This window comes from Leiobunum rupestre, chromosome 5 (assembly GCF_980474605.1).
Source record: "Leiobunum rupestre chromosome 5, qqLeiRupe1.1.hap1, whole genome shotgun sequence".
In the NCBI taxonomy this organism is placed as follows: domain Eukaryota; kingdom Metazoa; phylum Arthropoda; class Arachnida; order Opiliones; family Sclerosomatidae; genus Leiobunum; species Leiobunum rupestre.
Window position 1 is genome coordinate 58,063,684 of NC_143388.1, and position 13,421 is coordinate 58,077,104.

The window sequence follows — 13,421 nt, forward strand, 5'->3', positions numbered from 1 at the left end:
ATTCCAAAAAAATTACTGCACCTCCAGTACGGTCCACAACAAGCATTAAGCCTTTGAACAAGACTAATGCACATCACGGTGTACTGTACGCCTCGTTTGTACAGTTTGCATCAAACTTACGGCTAACGAAACGTTCATTAGCCTCCATGTATTCTAAAATTAAAACCTTTAGATTTCCGCAGAATTTTGTGGCGCGACTCAATGTTATTTTAAAAAAAACTACCAACGAAGAACAAAAATGACAACTGCGAAAACGTAAACAAACGCAAAAATATTACAGCAGCCGACAGAAATAAATAAGTGCGATTCGTATTGGACGATTAGAGGGGCACGTCACCGGATGTTGACGTCACAACTCGCCTGGCGGTATTTTCGTTTTTACGACATTTCTGATAGCGACAGGGGGACAAGAATAAGGTTTCAAGCGAATGTCGTTATCTCGAATGTCGGTATGGCGAAGTTATAAGGCGGAATCGTTATGTCGTAACCGAGACAAGAATAGGCCCCCTGGGCGTACTCATGATGCCCACATATACAAGGCATCAATGGTTTCAAGATATCTTTGAAAAAAGTTACCTAGCAACCAAGAACTCTAGGGATCATTCCTAAGGTAAGTTTTGAGTATTAACTTCTCAATATAAAGGTAAGTATGAGGGTGTATAGGTAACAGAAAAACAACTATATTTCTTTTCAAAACTTTATTAGTGAAATTGTAAAAGATTCTTCAAAATAAAAAATTTGAATTTTTCACTTACTTTGTTTTAAAACTAAGCATATGAAACTCAAATAGTTTTTACAATACAAATTCCCCTTTGAGAACTAGCTATATGGCACCAAGTTTCCAACTGATCTTCCATTATCTTAGTTTGCTTATCAAGATTTGAATTTATTTTCTCAAGAAATTGTTGAGCCCTTGCATATGGCCCTGTTGCCTTTGTTGGTTGCAACCTTAAACGGTTTAAGCCAAATTATATTTTCCAAATTTTAAATATTTTTAAAGTAAATGATTTTCTACTTACCTCGTGCAGCTGGATAAATATTTTTACCTTGGGAGTGATTAGAACCAAAGAATATAAAGCCCCAGGAATGGAAGGATTGATATTATTGGCCGCGTGTTTTGGCCGAGCTAGAAACTTCCGGCAAAGCAAATCAGAGTAACTGGAAACGGTTACCGCAACCAGGTCTCTCTTTGAAAACGAGAGGTGCAAAAGTTCCACTAGACGGAGCTACACCTTCCTTTCCTGGGGCTTTATATTCATTGTTAGAACTCACAGACGCTACTGGTAAACTATGATTAAATCTTTGAGATCTGCGGGAATGGGAGCCAGTGGGAGAAGAATGGGCGATAGTGACTGAATATGGAGGATCCATTGTTGAAGAAGATGCGGGACTTTGATCTAAAGTAGCCAATGCCGCATCCATTTTCTTCAATTATCTGTTGTTAAAATCAAGAAATGTTACCATGAAATGTATTCATGAAAGAATACTTACCCCAAAACCAGCTTCTGGTACTTCGTAGTGGCCAAATGTACCCCCTAGGCCGCTCAATAAACGAGAGCTGCCCAGCATTTGCTCGACCTTCCTCAGTTGTCTTAGTTCTAGTTTGGGAAGTTCCAGTCAGCCAAACTCTGGAACATTTATGCATAAGTAATAGAAGTAACAGTATTTCTATTCCAAAAAAATTACTGCACCTCCAGTACGGTCCACAACAAGCATTAAGCCTTTGAACAAGACTAATGCACATCACGGTGTACTGTACGCCTCGTTTGTACAGTTTGCATCAAACTTACGGCTAACGAAACGTTCATTAGCCTCCATGTATTCTAAAATTAAAACCTTTAGATTTCCGCAGAATTTTGTGGCGCGACTCAATGTTATTTTAAAAAAAACTACCAACGAAGAACAAAAATGACAACTGCGAAAACGTAAACAAACGCAAAAATATTACAGCAGCCGACAGAAATAAATAAGTGCGATTCGTATTGGACGATTAGAGGGGCACGTCACCGGATGTTGACGTCACAACTCGCCTGGCGGTATTTTCGTTTTTACGACATTTCTGATAGCGACAGGGGGACAAGAATAAGGTTTCAAGCGAATGTCGTTATCTCGAATGTCGGTATGGCGAAGTTATAAGGCGGAATCGTTATGTCGTAACCGAGACAAGAATAGGCCCCCTGGGCGTACTCATGATGCCCACATATACAAGGCATCAATGGTTTCAAGATATCTTTGAAAAAAGTTACCTAGCAACCAAGAACTCTAGGGATCATTCCTAAGGTAAGTTTTGAGTATTAACTTCTCAATATAAAGGTAAGTATGAGGGTGTATAGGTAACAGAAAAACAACTATATTTCTTTTCAAAACTTTATTAGTGAAATTGTAAAAGATTCTTCAAAATAAAAAATTTGAATTTTTCACTTACTTTGTTTTAAAACTAAGCATATGAAACTCAAATAGTTTTTACAATACAAATTCCCCTTTGAGAACTAGCTATATGGCACCAAGTTTCCAACTGATCTTCCATTATCTTAGTTTGCTTATCAAGATTTGAATTTATTTTCTCAAGAAATTGTTGAGCCCTTGCATATGGCCCTGTTGCCTTTGTTGGTTGCAACCTTAAACGGTTTAAGCCAAATTATATTTTCCAAATTTTAAATATTTTTAAAGTAAATGATTTTCTACTTACCTCGTGCAGCTGGATAAATATTTTTACCTTGGGAGTGATTAGAACCAAAGAATATAAAGCCCCAGGAATGGAAGGATTGATATTATTGGCCGCGTGTTTTGGCCGAGCTAGAAACTTCCGGCAAAGCAAATCAGAGTAACTGGAAACGGTTACCGCAACCAGGTCTCTCTTTGAAAACGAGAGGTGCAAAAGTTCCACTAGACGGAGCTACACCTTCCTTTCCTGGGGCTTTATATTCATTGTTAGAACTCACAGACGCTACTGGTAAACTATGATTAAATCTTTGAGATCTGCGGGAATGGGAGCCAGTGGGAGAAGAATGGGCGATAGTGACTGAATATGGAGGATCCATTGTTGAAGAAGATGCGGGACTTTGATCTAAAGTAGCCAATGCCGCATCCATTTTCTTCAATTATCTGTTGTTAAAATCAAGAAATGTTACCATGAAATGTATTCATGAAAGAATACTTACCCCAAAACCAGCTTCTGGTACTTCGTAGTGGCCAAATGTACCCCCTAGGCCGCTCAATAAACGAGAGCTGCCCAGCATTTGCTCGACCTTCCTCAGTTGTCTTAGTTCTAGTTTGGGAAGTTCCAGTCAGCCAAACTCTGGAACATTTATGCATAAGTAATAGAAGTAACAGTATTTCTATTCCAAAAAAATTACTGCACCTCCAGTACGGTCCACAACAAGCATTAAGCCTTTGAACAAGACTAATGCACATCACGGTGTACTGTACGCCTCGTTTGTACAGTTTGCATCAAACTTACGGCTAACGAAACGTTCATTAGCCTCCATGTATTCTAAAATTAAAACCTTTAGATTTCCGCAGAATTTTGTGGCGCGACTCAATGTTATTTTAAAAAAAACTACCAACGAAGAACAAAAATGACAACTGCGAAAACGTAAACAAACGCAAAAATATTACAGCAGCCGACAGAAATAAATAAGTGCGATTCGTATTGGACGATTAGAGGGGCACGTCACCGGATGTTGACGTCACAACTCGCCTGGCGGTATTTTCGTTTTTACGACATTTCTGATAGCGACAGGGGGACAAGAATAAGGTTTCAAGCGAATGTCGTTATCTCGAATGTCGGTATGGCGAAGTTATAAGGCGGAATCGTTATGTCGTAACCGAGACAAGAATAGGCCCCCTGTAAATCAAAATCGTACCAAGGCCAGTTTTCAGAATAAAATATTTGTGCGTTTCAAAAATGGCGGTAAATTTGAGTTTTGTTTGGTCGAAGTCTAAACCACGGCCAACTTTGATCACGCGCTGTTCGGGCTACGCGAGAAATCAAAGTTGGCCGTGTCTAAACCAAGGTCGCACTATTGATTTTTTTAAAACAAGAATTAATAATAATGGTTTATTTTTAACCGGTTTACAGCTTAATTCGAATATTATCGTAACTCTAGTAACGCTAGAAATTATAAAATAGTACGGATATCTTCGTAATAAACAACGGCGCGACGAAATTAACAATGTTAAATTGTATGACCTGAAATCTTTTTCTTGAAGCCATAAGTAGCATATTTATTACTTATGAAGAAGCGAATATTCCAATTTTCTACTATCAATGTTTACGTTTAATTAATTTTTTATATTATTCATAGTTTGTCTTATTGAACAGTTCAATTTAAAATAAAAGCGTATTGTTAGTTCGTGCCTTTAGTTGATATTTTGAAACCGAGTATACAGAGTAACAGAAAAAGAAACATTTAGAGCTTAGAGGTTCAATTTTAATGTTTCCATGTATAATAGATGGAGCCAATTGAAACTTATGGTGGGAAGGTAACTAATTTAAAAAACAAAGCCGTGCCATGGCCAACTTCGCGCGCTCACTACGCTCGCACCAGGCGGCCTACCCAAAAGATCAAAAATAGCGAAATTCGTTCTTTGCCGCTACGGAGGCGCTGGAGCCACCTCCGGACCTAACTATTAGCATAGAATCGAATGGAACGATTATGGTTTTTCGTTACTTTAAGGAATTTATTGAAAACTATTCGATATATTCGTCGATGTCAGAGGTATAATAAACCTTTTTCCATGATTTACAACCCTTTTAAAAATTTTCTAATTCCTTTTTCCCGCCGAGATCGACTATTTCCAAAAGTGCCACCGCTCAGGCGCCAGTGAAAATCACGTGTTTAGAATGGAATGTAAACAAACCGACATGTGGAATTTTTCATCAAACGTTTTGGTTTGGATTTTAAACTATTTGATGGCCAGTGTTGCACAAAAAAAATTATATCTATCTTTTTCGTATCTTTTTACATAGATGGCAGCAGCTATACTATACTATCAATTTTTTCCCTCTGAAATTTCTATAAAATATCATTTTATTTTTGATATTTTTGAGCATAGATTTCGACAAAATCATTCACAATCTTTCATTTTATTTAGTTTTGGCCCTTTGATTTTTCACGATCTTTCAAATTTCTTTTTAAGATATGAGAGTTTCAATTATTTTCAATTCTTTTTTGCCCTTGCCTGAAAAATATCAATAGAAATCTTTAAAGATTTAGATAAGTATCATTTCAAATACTTCTTTAGTTTTCATTATTTTGAAAAGTATATTTAAAAATATTTCAACTACGTTTCACGAGAAAGTAGAATAAAAAATTTTCATATCAAAAGTTCGAAGTATTAAAATGAATATTTCAATTTTTATCTTTTGATTATTAATTTAGTAGTAAACCCTCCAACATTTGATTTTAATTTTATGGATTAGAATCGATTTTAATTTTATGGATTAGAATCGATTTTAATTTTGATTATGGAAAATAAATAAAGCTATTGCATCGCCACAGCCCACACTGCCAGTTTGCAACACACGTGACACTCTAACTGCGTGGGAGTTGGGACGGTGGGAACAATAACTTTTGAGAGTTTTGGTTTTAGTTTTGAAATCGCCTTTCAGGCTGCGCGGCGCAGCTTCTTATTGCTAGAATCAGTCTTTGCTTTCCCTCTTCTGTCTGCCTAGTGATAGAGCGAATGATCCCCCCTCCCCCAGCAGAAAAACCGCGCGACCGTTGACCGCTCCTCTCCCTTCTATCACTTAACAGTGTTTCGGGTTTGGCTATATTTCGGTATCACGTGAGAGATGTTCGCCGCTCAAATAATTGTATATCGGCATATCTAGATGGCGTTAAAATATTTCCTCTCAAATACGAACAAAATTGAAGAGTAACCAGAAAAAATCTATCGTGTAATTTCTAATACAACAAATGGAAGCACTAGCTCTATTCCCGCTCTTTTTTTCGCTAGGCTAGGTAAGAGAAGAATCTTTTCAAATATAGTTCGCTGCCGAGTTTTTTTCTTCAAAATTCTATCGCGATCATTTTGCAATGTAGAAGATCATATCAAAATCGTATATTTTTATTTTTATTTTTCGGATAAAGTATCATCTCGTATCCTAAAAGTATCCAAAGATACGAGCGCGCCCATCACTGTTGATGGCAAGTAGATAAACAATTAAACTGATATTTTAAGTGATGCAACTAAAATTTTAGTGTAATGAGTATAAAAAATGCTTTTAATATTTTTATGAAATAATTTGTTTGACGTAAAAATTAATAATTGAATTTTTTCATTAAATTTTAGAGACATATATAGTTGGAATAATAGTGATAATGAACGAAAACATGAATGAACATTGGTAAAAAAGTATGAATACTGGTAGATATGAATGAACACTGGTAAATATGATTATATGAATACTCGTAGATATGAATGAATACTGGTAGAAATGAATGAACACCGGTAAATATGAATACTGGTAGATATGAATGAAAACTGGTAATTATGAATGGTAGATATTAAAGAATCCTGGAAAACAATGAAGTATCACTGGTGTATGGTGATCAAAATATGAAAATCCATAATGAAGATGAAAGACCTTTACATTTTCAGAAGTTTTCTCGATTGAGGTTTGTAAACTAGTTCCTTTACTTTCTCAAATCAAATTGTCCTAGTTATGTTATCAACTACGGGTGGTATTATTTTGTCAGAGATAAATTTGGCAGATATCGAGGCATGAGGGACATTAAAATTGCAATGCAAAATTGGACATCTGGTAAGTTTCGGCAACACGGGAGCTTCAATATTTTCGCTAATTCTTGCTGATTCTCGTAAATAAGGAAGTGCTGCCTCAATGAACCATTACAAAATCTTTATTTGGGTAACTTATACCTCCTCTGTCAGATGTTTTAATAAAGTCTAAAAGTGGTGAATTAGAGAAGGGTCCGGAAATGCACTCGAGACACAAGCTACAAAATTCAGCTTGCTCCATTTTCTGTACCACAAAACCAGCTACGTAAGCCAAACTTGCCAATTTTAAAGTGGTTCGTTGCGTATCAGGCTCTGTACTCAACGCATTTGGTATCATATAAGTTGGATACTGTATAGCCACTCTACTCTAGAAGGTTGGGTAACGTGCCTTCGGAGGCCTTAGAGCGAACTATACAATAACTATCCTATTATAATAAGATACTAATATTTCTTAGATATTCCCACCAAGGGAAGAGAATGCAACCTGGCAGCCACTGGGGGAAAACTACAACTGACTAGCAGGCTAGCTGGGAGTTAACCACTCCCATACTAGTTTCTGACTGCTACTAACCACTGACTCTACAGCTCTGCCTCTATGCTCTTAAAAGCCCTATATACCAACTCCCACACTGGTGCCACCACCTGCGCCCTTGGGAATTAGGCCTAATAACATAAGGGTTTGCCTGTTTGGTCTACTAGCAATATGACTGCCACTGTGGGAATACCGTAATTTAAGACCTTTACGGTAATCTGTTTCACAAAAATATGAACTACATACAACGCGCAATTCTGATCTGTCATTTATTTGAAAATTATCCCGAGAGATATTTTCTAGCCACATGCCTCTCAACGCCCCATCAGAAGGAAACTCGTGGAAAGAAACTCCAGGTGTTTTGCCTTTTACAGATGGGTCATAGGGAACACAACTCGAAGGCATATTTGGGTAATTTATACAAAAATTATTGATATGTAACAACTTTAAATAATAATTGAAAAATGAAATAAATATCTTTTTACATAAATCTATTATCACTCGGCATTAAGTAATTATCAAGTGTTCGAATTTCCCGCCGCGAAAATTGTTTTAAAAGACAACAAATCTAAAATCCAACAAGGCTTAACTATTCATACAAACTATTTAAAAATTACCTAAGTAATTAAGTATTTGAGGGGTTATTTATGGAAATTGAACTTTTAAGTTATAACCTAAGTATAAAATAAATAAAATTTTCTGATATTTAAATAATTTCCAGTACTATGTACTCATTATGGTCAAGTTTCGCGCCATAGAAAACCATGTTATTTATATCGTAAAAGGAGCCGACTTTAAGGTCCGGAAGTAGCGCTCCCGACGGCCGTCGAAGACACTAAAAACCAAACTTTTATTTCGCGCCAATACATGGATTTGAAATTCTTTGGGTAGGCCGCCTGGTGCACGGCCAACTTTGATCACGCGCTGTTCGCGCTACTACGGCCAACACATTCGTCGAAATTCCGCGAGCAAGGATTTTCCCCCTATAAACTGTACTATAATGTGTAGGAGTTCAGCGCCACGCTCGGTGGTTATATTGTCCCCAATGTAAAAACTATACTAAAAATAATAATCCGCTAGGGGCGCTGACGTCATACACATCTTTTGCTCATAGGTTAACACAGGAACGTCAACGAATGAGATGGCCGCTGTAGCGCGAGAAATCAAATTTATAAAAGTTAGGCTTAGCAAAAATAAATATTGTATATTATCTTCTCTGAATCGCTTGCAATTCTACGCCGAAGCCCAAGACCTGGAATTCTTTTTCGTTTTGTTGAAAACGTTAAAATAAGCAATGCCTGGGGACTCAAGCCAAAAGACCGCTAAATGCGGCAAGTTACACAGAGATGATTCGAACGTCTGCCGTGTGTGTGGTTCTGTGGACTGTGCTGCAAATAAGGGTAAAAATCTAGACAACAGTTGGATTCGATGTATTTCGTGTCAATGGTGGTATCATGCTGAATGCGTCCAAATTGAACTTTCGGAAACTAGGAAAATCCCGCGTAAAATTGTCAACTCTTTCAGCTGTCCCTCTTGTAGAAGTGGGCCTACCGAGAAGCCGGTGGCTTCTCTTGAACTTGTGGGGGTGAAGGATACCTCTTTGGAGGTGGAAACTAAGCGTGGTCTCCCAACAGATCTAACTTTTGACAGTCTTATGACAGCCTTAGAGTTGGTCGTTGCCCGACAGATCTGCACTCAACAATCTAAGATCATGGAAAGACTGGATTTATTGGACGAAGCTAATCGTTTATCATCTCAGAATATGCAGAGCTTTGTAGCTAATATGCGGGAGGGCATTATTCGAGACCTGGAGGCCAGAGATGTGGCATTTGATAAGCGTTTTAAAGATATTGAAAAAGAACATAACCTATGTAAAGTAGAGGCCGTAGGCCAGAAACAGAACGCTCGACTTCTGGCTAGTAAGCTGGATTCCCTTCAGCTAAAGGTTGAAGAACAAAATAAATTGATTGCTACTCTGCAACACAAGTCAAGTCTGGAGATTGCTGGCCAAAAACTAAATGAGGCCCCAGTAGAAAACTTAGTGGCCTTCGGAGTGGATTTTGACGACATGGACACGCCAGAAGGGGCAGAAAACTGGTTAAGAAAGAATCTGGAACTAGAGGAGACTTTCTCTTTTACCGTCAAAACCAGCACGCGCTTTGGCAGAGGCACAGAAAGAAAGGAGAAACCGGTACTTATTTGTTTGGATAGCCACGAATCTCGACAGGTCATACTACAAGCAGCTCCTAAGTTGAAGACTAATCAAGTCTTAGAATTCAGTAAAGTTCAGCTGGCCCCCGATCGATCCTTGCAGCAGTGGATGTTTTCTCGAATGCTTATGTGGAAAAAGCGGAGGGCTTTACCAAAATCTACTGCTAAGGGTTCCAATGCTAAAAAAAACTTGAAGGTGGGCCTGAATTCTGGGAATCAGGCCCTTCCGGTGATGTCACCCACGGACACGGAAAAGACTCTTCCCAGCAACCAATGAGAGTGCAGGAGGATGCCCTAGACGATATATCTTTCAACACGAAGATAAGTCGCGCACAAGTTTTGAACTTTAGGGCAAGGGAAACAATGTGTAAATATGTAAATAGCTCTTTCGGAAATGTTAATATGTCTGTGAATGACCCTGTGGACCGAGATCATAGTGCTGAAGTTCCTGTAGCAAAAAAAATGGTTCAGAGAAAAATTAGGAAGAGAGGGAAAAGGCGCAGCCAGAAAACAAAAACATTCCTTTTCTTCCGTTTTGGCTATCTGAATATACAGGGTGGGGCATCGGAACAAAAGATGCAGGAGCTATCATCTATTATATCAGGAGATAAGCTGACTTTCTTTGCGCTAGCAGAAACACATCTACGGGACGGAGCCAATCCTAACTTACCCAAAGGTGTGCAATGGCTAGGAAATAACCGCCAGGACCGTGAGAAGAAAGGTGGAGGGATTGGCGTTATGGCCCCTGTTTCTGTGCCCCTTACGCTACACAAAACTTGCACAGACCACATGTGGTTCTACTTTGAAAATTTGCCAAATATTCTTTTTGCTCTAGTGTATTTTGCTGTGGGAATTTCTACAGCAGCCAAAACGTTGAACAGTCTTATCTATGAATGCCTCAGTAGGGACGTCACAGAAGCAGTCATGAACGGTTACAAAGTCTGTATAATGGGCGATTTCAATGCCCATATTGCGGAGTGTGGGAAGGAAGATTCAAAGGGCCGGCAGGTGAAGCTGTTTGCTGAAAGTTTCGGCCTAATAATGGGTAACTTGGCTCCAATTTGTAGTGGAATGTATACATGGCACAATGAGGCATATCGTACAACAGTAGACTACTTTCTCTATAGCGAAGAATTAGTAAATTTCTTTACGAAAATGGAAATCGATGAGCTTGGTGTAAAGAGTGTTGGTAGCGACCATAACAGTCTATTTTTGGAGGCAATTTGTGAGTCACCGCAAGTTGAAGTTACAAAACCCAATTGCCTCGCCCTGGAACCCAACCCAAGGACTTTTTGGGAATTGGATAATGAAGAAAATATGAAACTATTCCAGTTGGCCATGGAAGAGGCTATGGGAACGAGTGATCAGTCGTATGAAAATTTCGTTCAATTAATGCTAAAGTCAATGGAAGGCACGTTAAAAAAGAGACAGCCAGCCCCGCTCATTAAGAATAAGATACTGCCAAAGAAGTGGTGGAACAAGTCAGTTGGGGAAGCAATAAAACTTAGAAAAAGGGCAGCAAAGACCCACAGACTAGCTGTTGCTAGAGGAGCCGATACTAACTCTGTACGAGACCTCTGGTTTGCCTATAAAGCCGCAAAAGCCAACGCGAAATACGTAGTATCACGTGAAATTAGACTGGTGAACTTAAAAATGGAACGGGATATCGAAAAGGCGGCCAAAGACAAAGGAAAGAAGTTCTGGCGTTACGTGAAAAAATTGAGGAAGCAGGGGGTGGTGGTAGAAAAGGCTTTTAAAGGAGTTAGAGCGAAGAATGGGATCCTGTTGTGGGAAAAGAAGGCGGTGGCTCTGAGAATCACAGAGTATATCAAAGATCTAGAGAATGAACTACTCAGCCCCACAGTCGGTCCCACCACTCCATCCCTCTCAACTAGCTGCTCGGGCACTGAAGCGAAAGATCCCCTTTGTGACGATGAATTCTCAGTTATGGAATTAAATAAGGTGCTTGGTACTTTAAAAACGGGGAAGGCAGCAGGCCCGGACGGAGTCTACTCTGAAAGTCTGAAAGCTCTTGGTCCTAACGCTCGCCTGTCTCTGTGTAGTATATTGAATTCTATTAAGAGAAGTAAAGTGGCACCACTATCCTGGCTTTGTGCACGAGTGACTCTAATCTATAAAGGGAAAGGCAAAAATGCTCTGGAGCTCGACTCCTACCGCCCCATTGCTGTCACCTCAGTAATGTATAAGGTGTATGCAATGTTACTGAAGAATCGCCTTACTAACTTTCTGGAGGAAAATAATTTAATTTGTGAGCCCCAAGGAGGTTTTCGAAAGGACCGACGAATAGGCGATCATTTGTTTGTCATCATGCAATTAATTGAATTGACCATGAAAATGGCTCTACGCCTGGAAATTGCTTTCCTGGATCTGAGGAAAGCTTATGACAGCGTCGATAGGTCTAAACTGTGGGAATGTCTTTCCTCCAAGGCTATTCCTATTACCCTGAGATCAGAAATTGAGAGTCTGTACAAGGAATGTAACTACACATACTATCTGGAGGGGATTGCGACGACTGAATTATCGAGTAGGGTTGGTTTACGCCAAGGCTGCCCGTTATCTCCCACCCTGTTCACAGTATACCTTGATGACCTAGCCCAGTCACTACAAGTTTCTGGGTATGGAGCTAAACTTCCTGGGTATCCTCCAAAAAATAAGGACCTCTGTGTGTCTTGCCTTTTTTATGCGGACGACATTGTACTCTTCGCAAATCACCCTGACGACCTGCAGAAGCTACTTGACATTTGTTCGGCCTTTGCCAAGTGTAGGAACTTACTATTTAGCATGGATAAGTCAAATACAATGTCCTTTTCTACACAGCCTGTTGATGAGTGGTCGTACCTTCTCGACGGGAAGCCAATGGAGAAGGTGAACAAGTACAAATACCTGGGCATTACCATTGATAGTACTGGTCCTTTTTTGAGTACCATGGAAAAGATAGTGGCTGGAAAGGGAAACGCGATGCGGTGGGTAGTTCGTAACCTAGCCGAGCAGTCCTACAACAAATACTCGGTCAGCCGTACACTTTGGAAGAGTGTAGCCGTACCAACAATGACGTATGCAAACGAGGTCATTTGTTATTCAGCCATGACTAGGGAGAGGCTGGAGAGATGCCAGAGAGCGGTAGGCAGAACGGCTCTAAATGCAGGCCCATTTGCGGCTAATGCCGCTATAGATGGTGAGATGGGATGGAGTACAATGGCAACCAGAGAAGCTCGCAGCAAATTGAAATTTCTGGGACGCCTCAAATTTATGGATGCTAGAAGGATAGCTAAGAAAGTATACACATACATTCGAGACAATGGCTCTAAAACGGACTGGTCTCGAGCAATAGAAAGAGTGGACCGGCAATTATGTCTGAGCTCAAAGAGAGACAAGGCTACCTCTTATAAGGAATGGGTAACATGTGTGGAGAAAGAGGTACAGGAAGCCGCACTGATATCATGGAAGTCCCAAGTACGTCAGAAAACAAGCCTCGGCTATTACAAAGCTAAAGAAAAACCGATGAAAGAGGCATGTTATACTGGGTCGTGGGGCAGCGGTTTACTCTTTCAAGCTCGAACGGGTGCCCTACTAACCAGGGAACGTCAAGTGGAATTATTGGGTTCCGAAGCCTTATCCCCGCTTTGTAAGCTATGTGGTCAAGTGAATGAGGATGTTTACCATGTTCTCCTAGAATGCCCAGAAACGGAAACTGACCAAGCGTGTAACAGCTGGCGGGCAGAGCATTTTGGGTGCCCCTTGGAAAATATTCTTGGTCTTGCAGGGGATGTTTGGGACTTCGAGGTGATCCAAAAGGTGTTAGAGACTTGGCAGAAGAAGAAAAATTAACTTATTTGACTACCCTAACTTCTCTGTTTCCCGGTCTACATAGTACTTCCCCCTAAAATTTATTACATAACGTTGTATATTACTT

At 39.7% G+C, this 13,421-nt stretch overlaps 1 long non-coding RNA gene across 3 annotated transcripts; it reads left to right on the top strand.

The window, feature by feature from the left end:
* Window positions 1-6,520: 6,520 nt before the first annotated feature.
* Window positions 6,521-7,707, top strand: LOC149945391 (uncharacterized). Of its 3 annotated transcripts, none has more exons than XR_016480958.1 (4): window positions 6,521-6,623; window positions 6,705-6,769; window positions 6,834-7,118; window positions 7,200-7,707. It is a non-coding gene; the product is annotated as an uncharacterized LOC149945391 (long non-coding RNA). The 3 variants fall into 3 exon arrangements; XR_016480959.1 differs by having other exon boundaries at window positions 6,834-7,009; XR_016480957.1 differs by having other exon boundaries at window positions 6,834-7,707.
* Window positions 7,708-13,421: the final 5,714 nt, after the last annotated feature.